This window comes from Protopterus annectens, chromosome 2.part0 (assembly GCF_019279795.1).
Source record: "Protopterus annectens isolate FY-2018-M chromosome 2.part0, PAN1.0, whole genome shotgun sequence".
NCBI classification, from domain to species: domain Eukaryota; kingdom Metazoa; phylum Chordata; order Ceratodontiformes; family Protopteridae; genus Protopterus; species Protopterus annectens.
Genome location: NC_056728.1, coordinates 237,261,323 through 237,281,182, shown reverse-complemented (window position 1 = coordinate 237,281,182; position 19,860 = coordinate 237,261,323). Strand labels below are relative to the sequence as shown.

The 19,860-nt window shown below is 37.4% G+C and overlaps 1 protein-coding gene across 3 annotated transcripts in view; it reads right to left on the bottom strand.

The window, feature by feature from the left end:
• CCHR2.PART0H2orf80 (chromosome chr2.part0 C2orf80 homolog) overlaps positions 1-19,860 on the bottom strand; it is a 438,540-nt gene that overhangs the window by 138,955 nt on the left and 279,725 nt on the right. The gene's annotated exons all lie outside the window — the stretch shown is intronic.

The window sequence follows — 19,860 nt, the reverse complement described above, 5'->3', positions numbered from 1 at the left end:
TACAGATGTAAGCACAACACATGGTTAACTGGCCCTGAACTCACTTTTTAAAGTGATAGGACCAGATAACTGCAAAAAAAATTTTTTCCCATACCAAGGCTTCTGAGGGTCACAGAAAAGGCATTGGTAGGCCAGATTGTGGCCCACAGGCCAACAGTTGGGCAGCAATGGTTTAGACTGGCACAAAGTATTCTTATTTCCATGCATAACAAAAGAGTTACAATGTCAGACCTTCCTGTTCTGAAGTTTGGTCATTCATTCCTACTTTTACAAAAACTGCAAATTTCTAACATCCACATGGTTTTGCATTGTTACATACTGTAACTGTGATGGCTTATGACTATTTCACTGGATGTAATGAAATCGAGCTACATTTACATTTCTATCTATTTACAGGAACAAAAAGTTTGGTCTTTTTAAGTAATTCTGTAAAGCATTCTGTGCATTCGAAGTCTGAGAATGGGACTTGAACTGTTGTGTGCTGGGAAGATATGGATGGTTCCATTTCCCTGTTTACCAAGGCCTCACTACACCGAAGTTTTAGGGTTGTGAAACTGTTGCTTAACAAGTTGAAAGAGTTACATCACATCTGTTTTCTCGGCATGTTTTTTTGTTCCCATGCCTGCTAATCACCAAACTTCACCCAATCAGACATGATTTATTCATTCCCTTACCTGGGAATTTCACCCAAGAGTCTGGGTGATAGCTGTCTGGAGCATTCTATTATTCAGGCAGCTATTAAGGTAATTTGTGTTTCCACCTGTCACCCAACCATTAACTTGGTCACCAAAGAGGTGAGCACATTCCACCACAGCCAGGTAAGTTTGGCTTATCCCACAGAGTGGGGTGCATAGGAGATGTGATGCTCCTGCACTGGCCCAGTAATCACGGAGCCTCAATCCTCACTACTAACACCAGTGAGAGATGTGCACATTGGGAGGATGACAAGTACACACAGTAAAATACAATTTCCATTTCCCTTAAGAGCACACAGAGATCACAGTCAGTCTGAGGCTGGTTTCTCCCTCTCTCTCTCCAGATCCCCAATAAGACTTCCCACTGGCACAGCTATAGGGTTAAGATCTCAGCCAAGTGATCAAGCCAAAACCTCCAGCACCCTCTCTGTCCAACCAGTACTTCATGTCCCTGCTCAGATAGCTGACATACACACACTTTGAGATTTGATCTATATACAAACACACAGACACTCCTGGGAAAGGCTGGCACAGGTTCACTAGCTATATCCCCTTCTGCCCATACTAAAAGATAGTTAGCACTGCCACCAACCAGCTCTTATCAGCTGCTATAAGGCCCTTCCCAAACAGTAACCAATTCTAAACTGTGCAATGTTACTATTATCCAAATGCTAAGTGTGAACAAACTTTTAAGGCTATTTAGGAGTGGCCTATACAGTGTCACCAAATACATATGCAAGTACTACAAGAGCTTAAATATCTCTAAACAAACCACCCACGATTAAAATGTTTAAATATATTTAACAATAAATAATAAAAGCACAAGACAATATAAGTCTACTTTATGCACTCAAAACATGAAAAACCCGAATCCGAATAGCACAAAACATAAAGAGCAAACCGCGAATATGTCGAACATACTAAAGCATGAAATTGAAAACCTCGAACTGTCATAGTCGGCCAACCCACCACTCACAACACACTACCTACCCAAACACAATAAAATAAACACATACATACACTAACCAAAACCCTACTTCTAACCCTAAATTAAAGCACCAAAACCATACTGCTAACCCTATACTAACCCCACATACACAACTATCTATGCACTATCCTTAACCCCTCCCTAACCCTAAGGTCTATAACTACCACATACTTCCCCTACGGAGCTATACCCAAACTAAATATTCAACACACATACATTTAACAAAACCCTACACTAAACCTTACCTACATTACCTACACAAAACTGTACATACACTACCTACCTAAGCACTTACCTTAACCCCTCCCTAACCCTAAGGTCTGTAACTATCGCACACTTACCTTACAGAGCTATACTGCAGATAGGCCAACTATGTGAATTTGATATTTCCACTTTCACGGTTTCATTCATTCAACATATTTGCAGTTCATTCTTTATGTGTTGCGCTATTCAGATTCAGGTTTTTCAGCTTTTGAGCACTTAAAATAGACCCGACAATATTCAATAACTCAATACAGTGACAACAGAGTTCAGAATCACAGGAAATACTTTAAAACATCATTGCAGGACAGTCTCACATAAATACAGAAAGCTTCTAGATTGATCTTACTATATTACTAAATCTCTCTTAAGAAAAATTATGTTCTAAATAACTTACTTGCAGAGCCAGGCAAATACAAGTGCTGAATGGATGTTTTCAGATACAAGACAAGATACAAAATGCACAGACTTTCTCTCTGAGATAGTTCTTAAATTACTATCAAGCATGCCTGTTGGGTTATCTCAGATTATATCATTCTTGTCACCTCTGCCTTTAGTTTCCACGCTAGCAGGAACTTAAAATATAACACCTCTGTGTTAAAAAAATACTTATCTCTCTGAAGTTTTGTCTAGCAGTGGACATCGTAAAACTGTTAAATACTTTTACCTTGGAAACCTGTAATTATTTCTGTTTCCAGACAATAGAAAGAATTTCTAGCTGCAGGCATTCTGTCTGCAAGCTGAGATAACCACCATCATAAACAAGTCAACTTATTTTCTTAGAGTGTTGCTCTTTTCCACTAGGGTACACTGTGGTTACATTTATGAAGCTCAGCACATAACATACAGTTTTCTTACATTTGTAAGACAAGCCTACAAACCATATTACTATTCACAAATGACATAGAATTATTTACAAAATTCCAGCGAGCTGGGCTGGCAGCCTTCACAGGAGACATAGCCTTCTAACCCTGACCAATGTTAGGATGCCCATCCTATCAGCCAGGTACCAAAGGTACTGGAGGTATGTTGATAAATTATAGGATTTTTGTTTTTAGGATCTGTAAGGGTATATTTGATAAACATATATTATTTCCATGCTGGAATGTCAGATTTAGTTTTTGATTATACCATAAAAGAGATATATATTTAAAATCTGTAAATAGTATCCCAATGACCTAAATAAGTCAAAACTATGTTCTCCTGTCCATAGGCTAAACAGTTGTCAAGGTAATTACCACAGATAGGTGTTAGACATATTTAGTATATATTTTTAAGTAGGTGAACAGTCATAAGCACATAGTCAAAAGCTGTGGTTTTCTAAAACAGGGCAGTGCCATCTTAACAGATCTTGTGGAACTATTTCCATGTAACATATAAAATATTAAATGGTTAGTGTAAACTCTGGTGCAATATGCGTGCAGTATCATGATGCTAATCGATTTACTAAGTTGAGAGTTATATATACCCAATGGAGCATATATTACATGACAAAACAAATTAATTATAACCATTTCCAGTGTTCCAAAGGAAAATGCTTGAGAGGCATAAATAAAGCACATGGTTGACTAGACGAATCAGGGGTACCTTGGACTTGAACCAGAGTCTGATGTCGGGAGATGGAGATGAACAGGAAAAACACCAGAAACACTGAAAATAGTGAATAAATGGGAGACAATAAAGCATTTACATTTGTGGAAAATAGCACTGCAAGAAAAAGTGGCTGAAAAAGACCAGATTTTGTTGACTTTGTTAAACTTGTGGCTGGACTGACAGGCATATATTACACTTTATGTTATTAATGTTTAAAAGGACAATAAAAGGGGGAAAGTAACTGTGAATAAAGCAAGTTTTGTAATTATTAGTATTTGTATAAAACATTTAATTATATAAACTGCATGTTATATATAGTAAATCAATTTTGTCTACTGTGTAGTCAGGTGTATTTTAATTGTTGGGAAGCCTCTTTTTGTATGTTTTATAGTTATTAAAATAATGCGTACCTTTTCAGTTGTACAAAATATAGACTTTACAGCATAGGAAGAGAAGAGAGGAAAGGGTGGACAAATAAGGTTTAATGTTAATATGCTGTGATCTTGGGCTGCTCTGGATGGGGGTGGGGTGTAAAAGTGCACTGATTATGTTGTATGTAGAATTAAAAGATCTTCTCTTATTTTTACAAGAATAGATGTCTAGATTAATGCTTAAGGCTTAAGCTATAAACAGGTGTTTTGTAAGCAAGCAGGCTTCAAAACTAAAACAAAATGCTGAAAGACATGCCAAATACCAAGCATACACAGACTTCAAGATAAATTAATTTTCCCAACTTATCATAAAATGGTTGGTATAACTGGGTGCCATGGTTGCCCCCATGGCATCTCCATTACATTGTTTAAGAAATGGGCATCAAATTAAAAAAATAAATAAATGATAGTATAACATCTTGCATTTCAGTCAAAAGCATACTGCTGGCAATTAAGGGTGAATGCATGATGTAAACCTAATGTGAATGATAAGGAGAATTTCTTGTCTTTTTTAAATAGAAGGAAGCTACAGCACTGATCACCTGAGTCAAAATATGATTTTCTGATGGCTATTTATTTGTATTTTATAATGTGAAAGTCCGATTAAGTTATGTGAACAGCAAAACATTTATTCTAACTTCATTAAAGTTTAGTTTTTTATTTTTATTTTTGTTGTTTTGTGTTTTATATTCTATTTATTATTAGGGGTTTTAAAGGTTGCTTGTTGATTCTTTTTTGTTGTTATTTTTAGATTAGGTTATCCCTGTAGGTGCAGCTGTTAATTTGGGGCAAGTGTTCTTCTCTGAAGAGTTAAACTTCATTTGTTAAAAATGTGCATAATTTTTTTGTGTTTTGTGTTTTATTTTTTGTTTGGGGGTTTTCTTTACAGCAAGAAGACTTGAGAAATGTGACATAGGTACAAATGAAGATGAGAAGAAGGCCATATAAAAAAATCAGCCTGCCAAACACAAATATGTGTGTATTTAAGACAAAAGTAGGAAATCTCCATTCAAAAACTGTCATGAATAATTAATGGCAATAATAGCATTTTATTATAATAATTACTCTTTCTATAGTGTCTTGGAATGTAAATAGCCTTACAACTATAGACAAACAGAAAAGAGCATTTAATTATGTTAAGAAATGCAAATGGCAAATAGCAATGCTGCAGGATACACATTTGGAAAGGTATGAGCATGTGAATTTGAAGAAAGGATTTTGGGATGGAATTTTAGCAGAATATTTCAGGTACAAAGGAAAATTGGAGTAATAATACTAATTGCTAGAGGGGCTCCAATAGAAATAGAATTGAAAAAAAAACAATAGTGGTAGATTTGTGGTAGTAAGGGGCTATTGATAAGGGAAGAGGATTTTACAGGCATGAATTTATATTCTATCAAAAACTGCTATTATGGAGCTTAATAAATTTGGGTGAAATAATCAACTTTCAGCAGGGAATATTACCTATAAATAGGGATGGGAACATGACTTGCAGTAGTGAAGATGTGTCAGGAGGACCTAGAATAGAAAATATAAAAAAGGAAGTTAGACTTCTGAAGAAATTTATGAAATTATTTGGTATGGAAGATGTGAATTCAGTTGTAGGAACTCAAACAGAATTTACATGTTATTCTCTATGGTAAAATAACTGGGTAGACTGGATAGCAATTAAAGAACATGTGCATTTAATTGAAAGTTTCACTGCAAATCCAATAACTGTTTTAGATTGTGGCATACAATAATTGCCATAAGAAGATGATACATTTCTGAAAATAAGTACTGGCCTGGAAAATAAAGCATCATTCAAAGTAATCTGTTTCTTCATATTTATAATCTACCGTAAGTTTGTATTTATTATAGAACAAAACTGGTATACAAAATACACATTTAGCAATATTCACAAAGAATTATATGAGCTTAGAACTTCCTAGGACATACCTCATGATTATATGTTACAGGGTGCATTTATAATGTAAACAGTGCTGCAGATAGGTGTATCCAGGCACACGGTTGGTAATCTATGGTATACAAATTAGTTTTATCGGGCAAGACTTTCAGAGGGCATCAAATTAAGCTAAAAACATACACTTGAGACAGTAAAGAAGACAACTGCCCATAAAGATATATGCTCATTATATTGCTAGTTATCCAATTAATGTCAACAAATTTAATAATTTTTCGTCTTTACTGCATCTTTTTTTTTTCCATCTGTAACTTGTATACCATATAAAATTGAACTGGTCAGCTAATTAGGCAGATTTCTTCCAGGTATTATTTACACAGACTCAGGTCAGTGACATGGAATTTATTATCTAGGGCCAGAGATCAAACTAGGGATTTTGCTTGCCTAGCTGACTCAGATGAAATTCCAGTGTTTGTGTTTTTCAGCTAATGAAGTACGATTGAAAGTTAAAGTTCAGTGACTTGTAAATATTCTCATTAATATTCAGTGGCAGTCAAAGTCACTCCATAAACCTTTTGGACAATATGACTGTTGAAGTAAAGCTGTTAACCACAGTGAAATTATAGGCAAAGCATAGAACTCATATGGTCAAAATTAAAGCATTATTACAAGAAGTATGCATATTAAAAATATTACTTGTATTATATGAGCAGCTCAGAACATTTCTCATACCAAAACAATTAATGACAGCACTAAGTATACACATCTATCAATAAATAAAATGTAATGGCACAGGAAGAAAGTATAACCAGCATTACCTCAGAGTGTGATTTGACCTTGTGAACTCATAGTTGATGAAGCCATGAGTGTAATCACAAGTTCAGGCTGTATGAAAGGGACCTATCATTGATATTTTTATAGGCTATAGCTCACACAGGTAAAGCCTTTTTTTAAGCTATTTTTAAGCAAAATGTTTATTGGCTTATTTGGATCCAAGAATCACAGTTCCCAGTTTAATTGTAGCTCTGGCCTTGCAACCATAAGACTAAAAATGCAGGCCATGGCTACAAAGCGATTAAGGCTATGAGATGCTAACAGTCTTCATCCTTGTGTCCTGGGTTTGATCCCCTCCTTCTCCAGTTGCTAACTTTGTGACTATCAGGCAATTAGTTAGCCAAATAGTCCTCCTAATCCATGCCTGTGAAAATGCACTTGTGACTAGCAGGTATACTTACCTAACTAATGAACAAAATAAAAAAAATAAAGTTAAAAGTACTGGATCTAAAATAAAAAATAAAGTTAAAAGCACTCTTTGTACTCTGCCTGACTAAACACATCATTCACTAGCAAATTTACCCTGGGATTAAATGAATAAAGACAGTAGGTGTATGTTATTAATATCTATCTATATATATATATATATATATATATATATATATATATATTTTTTTTTTTTTCATTTCTATCCTAAAATATTACTAGACTATGGGACAGCTTATGCTCACTCTCATTACATAAACATACATGAAACAACGCAGTTTGCAGTGTGATTTGTCACTATATGTGCTCTTTTGATAACATAAGTCCTGAGGAGGTTTAAGACTTGAGATAATGCAAAGTGTTTGCCATGGAATAAATTATGTTATTCATCATCATTATTAATTCTCCCTCCTTTTTCCCATTTTTCTACATGGGGTTGGGGTGCCATGTCATTTTTTGTCATCTCTCTCTCAATTCAATTCCACTCTTCTACCTTCTTCATCAATCTTGCCTGACTATAACAGGTCAACTCTCAAACAATCCATCCACTTCTTTGCTGAACACCCTTTCTGTGTGCCCCAAATCTTCTTCTGCTTTACTGCATATGTGCCCAAACCACAGTAATCTAGTCTGATTAACCTTGTCTGCAATTGGAGCTACTTTGGCTTCTGTTCTGATCTCCACATTTCTTCATCTGTCCCACAGTGTGCATTCTACCACCCATCTCAGGCACATCATCTCCATCACCTCTAGCTTCCATAGTTGCTCTGCCTTTACTGCCTGGGTTTGCATACCACGCAGTACTACTGGTCGCACCACTGTTTGCACACAGTAATTTTCAGCTTCTGTGGCATTCTTCTGTCATACACTACCCCCAACATTCTGTGCCAGTTGGCTGCAGCCCCTATGATTCTAGCTTTGACTTCCTCATTCAAACTTCCCTTCTCCTCAACCACCCCTCCCTGATACCTGAAGCTGCTAACCTGGGAACCCCTCTGTGAGAGTGAACAATGTTTGTACTTGAGTCATTAGGCCCTTGCACATAGCCTGCACTAATTCTACCACTGTTTCTGGGACTTCAAACTACTGCAGAACTGCCTAGATTAGCTTTCTTGGGACCTTGTCATAGACTTTTTCCAGGTCTAGGAATGCCCAGATGGACTCTTTCCTAATCTCTAGCTTTTACTCACCTATCTGTGCCACTGCAGCCATAGGTCAGTTGTGCTGCTTCATGATATGAATCTAAGTTGCTTATCTCCCATTTTATGTTCTGCTACTCTGCATATTTGTTTATCACTCACCCTGTCCAGGACTTTTATGCAGTGTGACAGGAGTTTGACACCTCTATACTGCCTCCATTTGTGACCGCCCCCATTGTTCCTGAACACTGGCACTGCTTATTCTCCGGTCATCTGGATACACATCTCTCCCCTATCGCATCCAGCATTTTATCATACCTGCTGTGACCTCATCTGAACCTGCTGCTTTCCCTGACTTCATTTTCCTTAGTGCTGGTCTTACTCCTTCTAGGGTGGGATCCTCCACTTCTCTCATTGTTAGCTGTGTCTGGGGCAGTACAGCTTCTGTAGGGTTTTCTTCATTCAGAAGCTGTTGGAAGTATTCCTTCTATCTGCATCTGCCTTTGCTGTCCTGTGGACCGGTGAGGAGGTTGTTGCTGGTATCCCTTATGAAGGGTGCCCACCTATCTTCTTTATCTTTCTGTCTTTACCTTACAACCTGATGCCTTGTTCTTTAATATTGCAACTTCTTAACCTCTTTGTTAACCAACCAATATTCCTTCTTAGCGTACTCTGTCTTTTCTGTTTCCCACTTTTTCCTGCACTCCTTCTTTCTTTTCAGTACTTCTTGAACCTCTACATTCCACGATCAGCTTTCTTTATGTGCTGTATTTCTGTAACTGATTTGGCTGCATATCTGTTCTATAGTCCTCACTCCTCACACATGCTGTTTTGAGGTGTTGCCATTCTTCTTTAAATCCACCTATTTCCTCTTCATCTTGAGGTGCTAGAGATCCAAGTTATTCTTGTACTCTCTCTCCAGTCAACATTCAGATCATCAGCCTAGTCTCCCTTGACCTTAAAGCCTTGTTTGACCACTGCTTGCAGTTGATCGTGACAACCAGTAATTTATGATGTGCGCCAACTGTTCAACTTGGGATGACTTTGCAGTCGCTGATTCCACACAAGTGCCCTTTTCTTACTAGGAGGAAATCTACCTGAGTTGCATGTTGGCCACTTTTGTATGTGTTCTTGTGACTGTCCTCTCTTGCTGAACCATGTGCTGGCCACCATCAAGCATTTGTCAGACAGAAATCTAGGATTGCCACTCTTTCTTTCTTCTTGTTGCCCTACCCATGTGGACCCAGTCAGTCCGTATATCCTGTTCTGTCTGTCTGTCTGTCCCAGTGTGTGCATTCAGGTCACCCATTCTCAAAACCAATTCCTGCTGTCCTGTTTTATCTAGTAGGTCCTGCAACTGCTGTCTGAATGTACGCTTTTCCTCACTATCACAGCCCTGTTGTGGGGCATATGCTGATATTAGGAACAGCTTCCTTTACATCTTTACACTGGAGTATGCGTGCCATGAGTTTATTACTAATTCTGATTATATCCCTCACTGTCTTCTGAAGTCTCTCCCTCACCACAATTCCCACACCATTTCTAGCCTGTCCTTCTCCTGAGTAGTAGACTCTGGATCTCAAGCCAAGTGGCTTTGCTGCATTTCCATTCCATTTTGTCTCTTGGACGTGTCCAGCTTTATTCAGTACTGAAATATAGAGTTTTTGCATATAATTTGCATGAATACTGCAAGAATATCACAAGTGTGAAGGACTGTGGCAAATGTTTGATCCCTGCTACTGATAATCACCCAGAAATGTGAAAATTGTGCTACTGTGCTACTGGAAGTATGCAGGAAGTGCTTTGAATGGTGAGCTGGACAGCGATCTCCAATGAATGAGAAAGAAAAGATTCACAACATTTGTTTTAATTCTCATTGTAGCAAGATTGCATTGCTTGCCAGGTGGGAATTCCTAAAGTAATTTATGAATGGAAAGAGACTTTCCTGTTAAAACAGTTAATGCTATCAGAAACTGGCCTTATTAAGTAAGTGTACTACAATTTTATAGTCATCTTTAGGTGGGTCGCAGGAACTGCACCCTTCTCTTAAATGGAGGACATAAGTAAAGCATTGGTGAAGGCCGCCAAAACCACCAATGAGCACCTAAGCAAATGTATTTATTAAATTATTTACCTATTGACATTTGTTTAAAGGGAAAGTCTGACTGGATAATTGTATCCATCTCCAGAGGAGTCTCAGGGTGAAGATCTCCACAAATATCAAAACAGAAGATATGTGGACATAGATGAAAACTGACATCATATTGCAATATACTATAAATGCATTAATATAAATACACATATGACATGTAGCATAATACACATATACCATCATTAAAACAAGATAAATGCAATATCATGTAGCATTGAAACATGTTGACATGTTGTAAGTGAGTGAGTTTATTACGCACTCATAAAGCAAACAGAGTGGACAACTGCAGGACATATTGTATCTGTTAGAGTAGCTACTTACAAACAACTGGTAAGACTTGCCAAAGTTATTGCAGTCTTACAGGAAAGGTCAGCCACCACTGACCAACATTTGGTCAATTTGCAACAGCAATTTACTACAATGCATCAACAACTAGGCTCTGTCATGTGCTAATCAACAACCGAGTTGGGAACATCACAGACTGGTAACCCTACGAAGAACCTTGGTTTAGGTGAATATCTACATGATAACATTTGAAAGGTATGCAGAGAGGGAGAATTAGACCCTGGCCAAATGGGACAGAAGGTAGTCATCTCATCTGACAGATGAATTGTTGAAGGTCTAAATGGACTTAGTGGACATTGATGCACAAGGTTGTCAAAAACTGAACAAAGAATTTTTAGCCCAGGTTGGTATTTCACCTGTAACTCAGGTATGTAGATTCCTCAACTGGACTTTCAATGCAGGTAAACCAGTATGGTCATACATGGCAGACAATGCATTGTCTTAAACTATGATTAAAATATGGTGAGCTTAATGTAAACAAAATTTCAGAAATGCTGGCTGTAAATAAGATTTAAACAGACATTTCCTAATAATTTAAGAAAATGGGTAGCCTAGAGTGTCTATACACCTTTCAGTAAGTATTTCAGTAGAGAAATTATTATGCCAAAAAATAATAGTAAGCCTGTACTTAGATATATATATCTGGGTTTACCAACACGCAAAAGACATTTGACAGATAAAACAATTTGCTTTAAATATGATAGAGACATGTAGCTAATCTGCAAAGCTTGATAATGCAAGTCAACCTGCTGTTAGACAAACTTCACCTGAAAATATGTCCATGGAATGAGATGATGCTGAATTATTCACTATCAAAACTACTGAATTATCTTTCTGCCATTGTGATTTTTTTAAGCTTGTCAAATGTGTTGCGATTGTGGAGGGAAAAGAGTTATAATGACTGTAAGATTCATGAAATATAAACTTACTCCTTAGAGCTCAGTATGAGTGTAAGCAGAAAACTATTAGTATCCAGAAAATTGAAGTTATGTGTATACATGTGGAAAGAATATCCCATACCCCATGAGAAAAAACAGACTTTTGTAGGTAAAGTCTTTCATCTAGTTGTTTTATTGTCTAACCCATGATATGATAACTGAACAACCTTTACAGACTTTATGTAACTCTGTGGGAAGAAACAGTATGGTCAAAGGCACACAGCTCCATTAAGGACACAGTTGTAAAGTTAGACACATTGAAAGACACTAAAATTCAGGTCTGTGGTTCCAGAATAATGTGATACTCAGTCTCGCTAAAAGACTCCAGTAGAAAATACCACAATAGAAGTCAGTATTGAGACTGGTAGAGATTGACCTACATTTAACCATACAAAAAAAAAAGCTGCCAGTTGTCAGAATGATGAAAGACAGAAATATAAAAACTGAATTAGCTATAGCTGATGCTCAAGAGGGAACTGAAGTTCCTCTCTGTTATACCTACACAGAGAGTTAAGTAGATGTAGAAACAAAACACTAATTCAAGAGCAACTCGGAGCAAAGCTGAACAGGATAAGGGGAAACGGCCTGTACCCCAGAAAGAAAAAAATGTCTTCGTGAGTTATACTTTACAGAGGATGACTTTGATGAAGGGGGGTGTACCTGTTTTTGCATGAAATGTGATTATGCTCTTCATGTCACATCAGTCTACTGATGAAAGTAAACTGACCTGGCTGACCTCTTGATAAGATCATGCCAGTTAAGAAGGTCCAGTGGGATGATGTCATACTAAGCAGGGCCAGGAAGAATATGGTGAAAGTAGAAGGGGTGATGAGTGAACAGAACAGCCTCACTTCATATCCACAATCTGAGCTACAAAATTACTTGCTCTATACAGTAATTCAAGAAAAAAGAACATACATTGAAGTGTCTATTGGTACTAAAGTTCCTTAGAGCCATTTTAATGACATCAACACCAAGACATGTCCCAGATTGAGACCCGGGGACTGGCTAAGACTCGGGATAGAACCCTAGCTAGATTTTACTGTCAAGAAAGAAACTGAACATTTCTCTGTAACCTAGCTGGGATGTTGGAGCGCAGCATCTAATCTAGGTTTTAAAACCCTGTGATGCATTTGCCTATAACAGAAGTACCACTTCAGTACACTGTCATGGACATAAGTAGGTCAACATTTGAAGTTAAATGGAGGTCAGTAGTACATACTGCTAATCTCTGACTCTGCAAGAAAGTGTCCAGAAACCGTGTCCTCATGGACCTGCATTGTTATGTCTACAGCAAGGAAACTGGTACAACTGTTTTTAAAGGTAGCAACTGCCTAAGATATTCTTACTAAGTAAGGAGTCCCATTCATGTTGACAGTAATGCATGAACTTTGTCATTTTCTTTAAAGTGAAGTAGTTATGAGCATTAAGACCACCTATATACCACCCAAAACAGATGGACCAGTTAATCATTTGAGCAAAACTTTAATGTTTATGCTTTGGAGAGTTAAAGAAAATGATGGAAAAACAGTGACCAGCAGCTTCCCTACCTTCTCTTTGCAACAAAAAGTCCCTCCCAAAGCCTTACATGTTTTTGACTGTTTGAACTATTATATGGCAGACACAGCCCAAGGCCTGCCACATATGACTGGGAAACATTCCTTTCAAGAGTGTGAGAGAACATTTCACAGAACTGCAGGATAAGCTAAAAAACATAATACCTATAGTCAGGAATATGGAGCTCTACATACAACTTAAAATGTTTGTCTTAGGGAATTTAAGCCAGGGGACAAAGTACATAGGTTAGTCAAACTTATGGGTCTATAATTTCCCAGGTCAGAATATGGTCCCCCTTTATGTAGAGGGATGACTATTGCTGTCCTCCACTCTATTTGAACAAAGCCAGTCCGGAGGCTGTGGTTAAATAGAAATCCTAATGGTCCTGATTTAAGCTGTTTAAGAGGCAACATGGGATATTGTCAGGCCCCATTGATGCCATGTTTTCAGCTTTAGAGCTTTAGAGAGCACAGTGGCAGCCTGTTCTTTGGTGATAATTGGCAATGGAGTAATGGAGGGTATTTCTTGGGGGAGACCTGGGGGTGATGGGGAAATGAAGTCTGAGCTGAATTTGTCAGCCTGTAGATTTGCAATATCTTCTGGCTGAGTATACATGATGCCATCTACAACTAATTCTTCATATTGTTGGCTGTTTCCCTCATGATTGTGGACATAACTGAAAATGCCTTACAGTTATCCTTAGCTTTGGAGGTTATTTTTACCTCAAAGTCTGTCTTCAGAGACTTGACTAGTTCCGAGATTCAATTACTTAGACTAATGAGGGCCTTTTTGATCTGATGTACACATTCCCTCTTACTTCTCAACAATATTTTCTTTCTTTTGTAGTACAACCTATTAATACTAGAGGTCCACCACTGTGGCTTGCTTTTGTGGTTTTACTCAGTTTTATTTTGGTCTGCTAACAGGACTTTTGTATATGCCTCTGTATAAGTTTCCATGTTTTCTAGATTTGTGGGAGCATGGAAACTAGCTATGCCACCCATTAAAAGGGGGTAATTTACCTTAAAGAAATTCTTACCTTTTTGAATTTAGGTGAGGGACTAGTTTTACCTTTGTTTCAAGGGAGACTGCTTTGTGAACTGATCTTATCAGTGAGAACAACACACTAGGGGGGTGACTATCTCAAGATGTCATAGTCAGCTGAAGCAGTCTAAGCCAATAGGAAAAGCTCTTTGCTGCTTCAAGCAGCAGCCCAGTGAGATGATTGCTCAGTGATGTTTTTGATATACTCGACAGGAAGGTGGAAGAGCTCCACAGATTGTTAGAGTGGAAGAGAAGCCTGTATTCCAGAGAAAAGAAATACAACTTGTGTAAACTACTTTATAGGAAAAGAAGAGAAATGTTGCAAATTCCTGCAGGGCTTTTGTATTATGTTGGTATGTACCAAGTCAAAATATATAGGCATCTGAAAGACTGAGGAACTGTTCTTTAATTTTGCTAAGGTAGAGCACCTGTTTCATATTGCTATGAGAAATCTTGCTGAGAAAAAGTGAAGGAGTAGTAAACTCCACAAGTGAGGTGAAAGGCTGGGTCCCCTCAACAATTTTTTTTTGGTTTGGTCAGTTTTCTGTTCTCATCCTTCCCACGTTGTCTATACATAATGTATAATTGTATGTATAATGTCCATCATCTCCCCAAGCACTTGAAATGTTACACTATCATAAGATGTGCAGGTTGCAACTGTCTGCTGTTTGTGTAATGTGCTCAGTGTTACCTACCCAGCTAGGAATTCTGTCAGTCCTACTGTCATCCCCCGTGTCATTTCCTGAGCATAGAAAACAATGTGCCATGGAAATGAATGCTGCATAATGCTGCTGTTCAGTTACACTGAATATCAGAGCAGCAGTCCTACTTAATATATGGATAGAAGCATCTTTAAGATATGGTTAGAAACATTTAAAATATGGGTAGAAGCTTGCTTTTCAGGGTCCCAGTACCATGCTTTACCATCACCAAACAGACTAGTCTGCTTTAAAAATAATGGCAAACACAATAATGCTAGACAGGGCGAGTATTAACAGGGAAATAACTGACTGCCCAGGGATGTTCTGAGGCCCAGCACCTGTGCCCCTAGAAAATCTGTTTTTTCTTGATAATTCCAACCCTGGAGGGCATTGTTATGTTTAGATACTGGGCTATCTGTTAAATTGTTTTGTATTTTTATTAGCATATACATTCTTTTATATTTTTGATGTAAAGTAGTTCTTCTGCATAATGTTACAGACTTGCAGTAGCATATGTAATCGTAGCTGGAGAAAGTATTTTACATCCAAAATATATGTTATGTAAGTATTTAATGCCCACACACACACACACACACACACACACACACACACACACACACACACACACACACACACACACACACACACATATGCAGTGGGCTTACTCAGAGTCACACACCTATAGACAGAAGCACAGACACAAACAGCAATCAAAGCTACCTTTTTGACTGAGTCACGTTGTGATTAAATGAATGAAAGAAATCATAAAGTGCAAGACACTGGAATCCCCGAATGTCTTTTCAACTGTTCCTAATATAGCTCTCTCTCTTGAAAATGTCTGATTTTTGGAGAGCAAATTGGTAAAGATTATCTTCAATCATTGACACCAGACATTATAGGTTCATATAGCAATAACCCACGCCTGGGTGTGGGTAATGCTGGATTTACCCATGGTTGGTGTGGTCTGGTCATGAGGGCGAAGCCCAAGTGGCCAAACAAAGACAACTGTGGGTAAATCCAGCATTACCCACACCCAGAAGTTGGTTATTGCTATTATACAATGACATTATTTAAGAAAAAAAATAATTACTTTTCTTAAGTAATGGCATTGTATAATGCCTCCTTGCTGCCCTTCTGCAGCTGTCTGGTATTCTGTGGCAGTTCTGATGTACTGCGCATGCGTATGTTTACGCAGTACATCAGAGCTGTGGGCAAAAGCAACGGAGAAAGCAAGATCTCCATTGCTTTTTACAAGCTGTCTCGCTATGTTAAAGGAGTTTAACATAGTGAGACACCCATTTAATCTAGCGAGACAGTTTTGAAAAAAGCAACAGAGAACGCAAGCTCTCTGTTGCTTTTTACAAAGTGTTTCGCTATGTTAAAGGAGTTTAACATAGCGAGACAGCTTTAAAAAAGCAACGGAGAATCTCCATTGCTTTTTTAAAGCTGTCTCACTATGTTAAACCCATTTAACATAGCAAGACACCTTTAAAAAAAGCAACAGAGATAGGAAGATCTCCGTTACTTTTTTTAAGCTGTCTCGCTATGTTAAACTCGTTTAACATAGACAGACAGGTTATAAAAAGCAACGGAGATCTTGCGTTCTCCATTGCTGTAAAAAAAAAAAGTTATACTAATGGAAAACGTCTAGGCGACCGGACCTTTTTCTATTACTATAACTCTGATTTACAATATGCACGCTGACCAATCAGCATCCACATTTTGGAATATTAATAGGGGGTCGTTGTATAATACACTTTTTTGTTGAGAAAATGCATGCTGATGTAATGTTAACATTACGTGCCCCTGACTTCACATTTTTTTCCTCAAGTTGTTTGCTTTATTTAGAATTCTTGATCAATGAAGTTAAGAGGTATGTACCAAGTCTCTCTCTTTCTCTCTCACTCTCAGTTGGTTGTTCACTCTCTGAATTTTTTTTTTGTCTGTCTTTTTGTATTTCTCTCTCTCACACAAACACAGGCACACACCTGCATACACACACACTCACCTCAGTTACTTTTTTATTTACTTTTTTCTTTTATTTTACATTCAGTAAACAGCAAAATCTGATTTAGTGAGTGTAAACAAATGGCGACCATTTGCTGTTTCAATCCATGCTTATCGGTACCTTACTATACTGCCAGGAAGCAGTGGACTTGTTTTTTACTGGGCATTATCTACACTTTATTACCATATTGAAGAACATTCATTCTCTAATAGGGTATTGATTTGCGATTCACACATTATCTAAATAACTGTGATACATAAAAAATATAGATGGCTTTTCAATACCACTACATGTGTTCTAAGTCCATTCACACATCCAGCAATCCAGGTTTAAATTATGGTCTAGAAGCCAGGTCACAGACTGATCTCTTTCTGATCTGGGGTCCCCATTAGTTTTGCACCACCACCATCAGGACAGATTAGAGAAACTTCAATTCTAAAGACTAACAGTAAATGGGAACAAAGGACAGACTAGGGATAATGTACACATGTGAGCTAACTGTTGCATTCATTGCATGCTCTCTCTAAGATGATAGGGAATAAAGGCAGTGCAGTAATATATGCTCCCTACTTCACAGTGTGACAGTAGCTGATATATGATCAAATATCAAACAGTGTTCTTCTCCTTCAAACTTGTTTTTTGCAGGGTGCATGACCCCACAACCCTCAAACTTATATATATTAACTGTGAGTTAACCATACCTCAGAGAAAGGGAATTTTCCTAGAAATGGCAATATCAGATTTAGTATATGTAAGTCCAGATTTTTCGGCCACTCAGTCTCCACAATACAGGACATGGCAGCCTGATTCCCGACATTAAAAGTAATTAAAAGTGAAATTAACAAAATAATGGGCACTGATTATGAATGGCTAAGCTTTATGCTATGCCAATATTACAGCACTGTGACCTACCCATTCTTAATGGTTTTAAAGTGGACATACATTTAACTGAAAAAATATTTTAAAACTGATGTAAGGTAATCAGGAGCTGTCTTTGGTTGTATAATGGTCCTCCTTGCGCACCTAGAGCTCTCAGCTATAATACAAGCTAAAAACTTCTAAAAGTAGGCTGTTATGTCATGATAACATGCCCACCAATATGCTGCTGTTGATAAACAGCGGCATACTTCCAGTAGTCACCTTAGCAGTGTTGTCTATGAGTTCAAACTACTGTAGTGGTATATTTTGTTATACAATGACTGGCCACTGACATTCAAAAATGAGCACAATGACTGGTCAGCCCAACCAGCGTACCCATTGTAAATCGAGCATATTCCAATGGAAAAAAGTCCGGTCACCCGGAATTTCTTCTATTAACATATGCTATGGAAATTCTACTTTTCTTTAATTAAAAAAAAAATAAACTTACAAAAATACGAGACTTCAAAAGAATGAGAGAGATGGGACTGAAAAATACAAGGATAATCAGATACATTATACAAAACTAGAGAACGTATCTGATTATCCTTAGATCTTCTCTGTCCTGTCTCTCCTGCATGTTTGAAGTCTATGGATTTCATTTTTTTTTTTTTTTTTTTTTAATTAAAAAGAAAAAAAAGCAACGGAAATCCTCCTTTCTCTGTTGCTTCCTTTACACAGCACTGATGTACTGCATAAGCGTGGGAACGTAAGTTCCATACGGGTGTCCAGTACATCAAGAAAGCCCCATGAGATGGGTGATAAAAGGGGAAGAGCACCATGGCACCATTATACAAGAACATTATTTAAGAAAACTAAATAATTTTTTTCTTAAATAGTGTCATTGTATAATAGCAATAACCCATGACTATGTGTGGGCAATGCTGATTTACCCATGGCTGACTTTGTTTGGTCACTCAGGTTTCACCCTTTTGACCAAATTACATCAACTGTGGGTAATTCCAGCATTACCCACACCCAACCATGGGTTATTGCTATAATATCATTACTGTGACTAGCAGTTTGAAACCAATCAGAGCTCTAGAACTGACATATCCATTGCATGAATATATATAATTCTCTGATGTTGCCATATTTGCTTCTATATTTACCACAACTGACTGATGTATTAAACTGGGTTTAGGGAATATCCCCTAAAAGCTTATGTGTAGACTTCAGCAGTACACTACAAATAATATGGCATCACCAAAGTGCACAATGTTACTGTATGTATACAAAAACAGTGCTGTCTCATTAGTGCCTCCAAAAAACTATATGCAGATGTTTCTAAAGCAGTTGTGCAGTACAGGTCTCTTTACCAGTTATTAAAGCAAGTTCTTAATGGATCTCAAAGTCTGTATCTTCCAGCTTTATCCCCAACCATTCTCACAGCTCAGTGGTTGAATTGACCTCTGTTTCCTACACCCAAATTTCTTTTCATACTTTTGTAAATATTCAGGATGAAGCAAAGTATATATTTTCACCTAAAAGCACTGCAAACAGCAATTAAACATTTTTTATCAGCATTTATATATATATATATATATATATATATATATATATATATATATATATATATATATACACATACATGCATATATATACATACACATACACACACACACACACACACACACACACACACACACACACACACATATATATATATATATATATACACACATATATATATATATTAGACAGGTAGGTAGAACATTTCATGTGATCCAGGCTAGCCCGCCATAGCTAAACAAAATTTTCACCCATCACTCATACATATAATTAGACTCTCTTAATCAGAAACAAATTCCATAATGCAGCATAGGTTCCCCTTCCCTTTCAGAACCCCTTTCACTGTCTCTTCTCTGTGTCTCTTCCTCTCTCTCTGTTTGAATAGGAATCTGCTGACCACACAGATATTCACAAA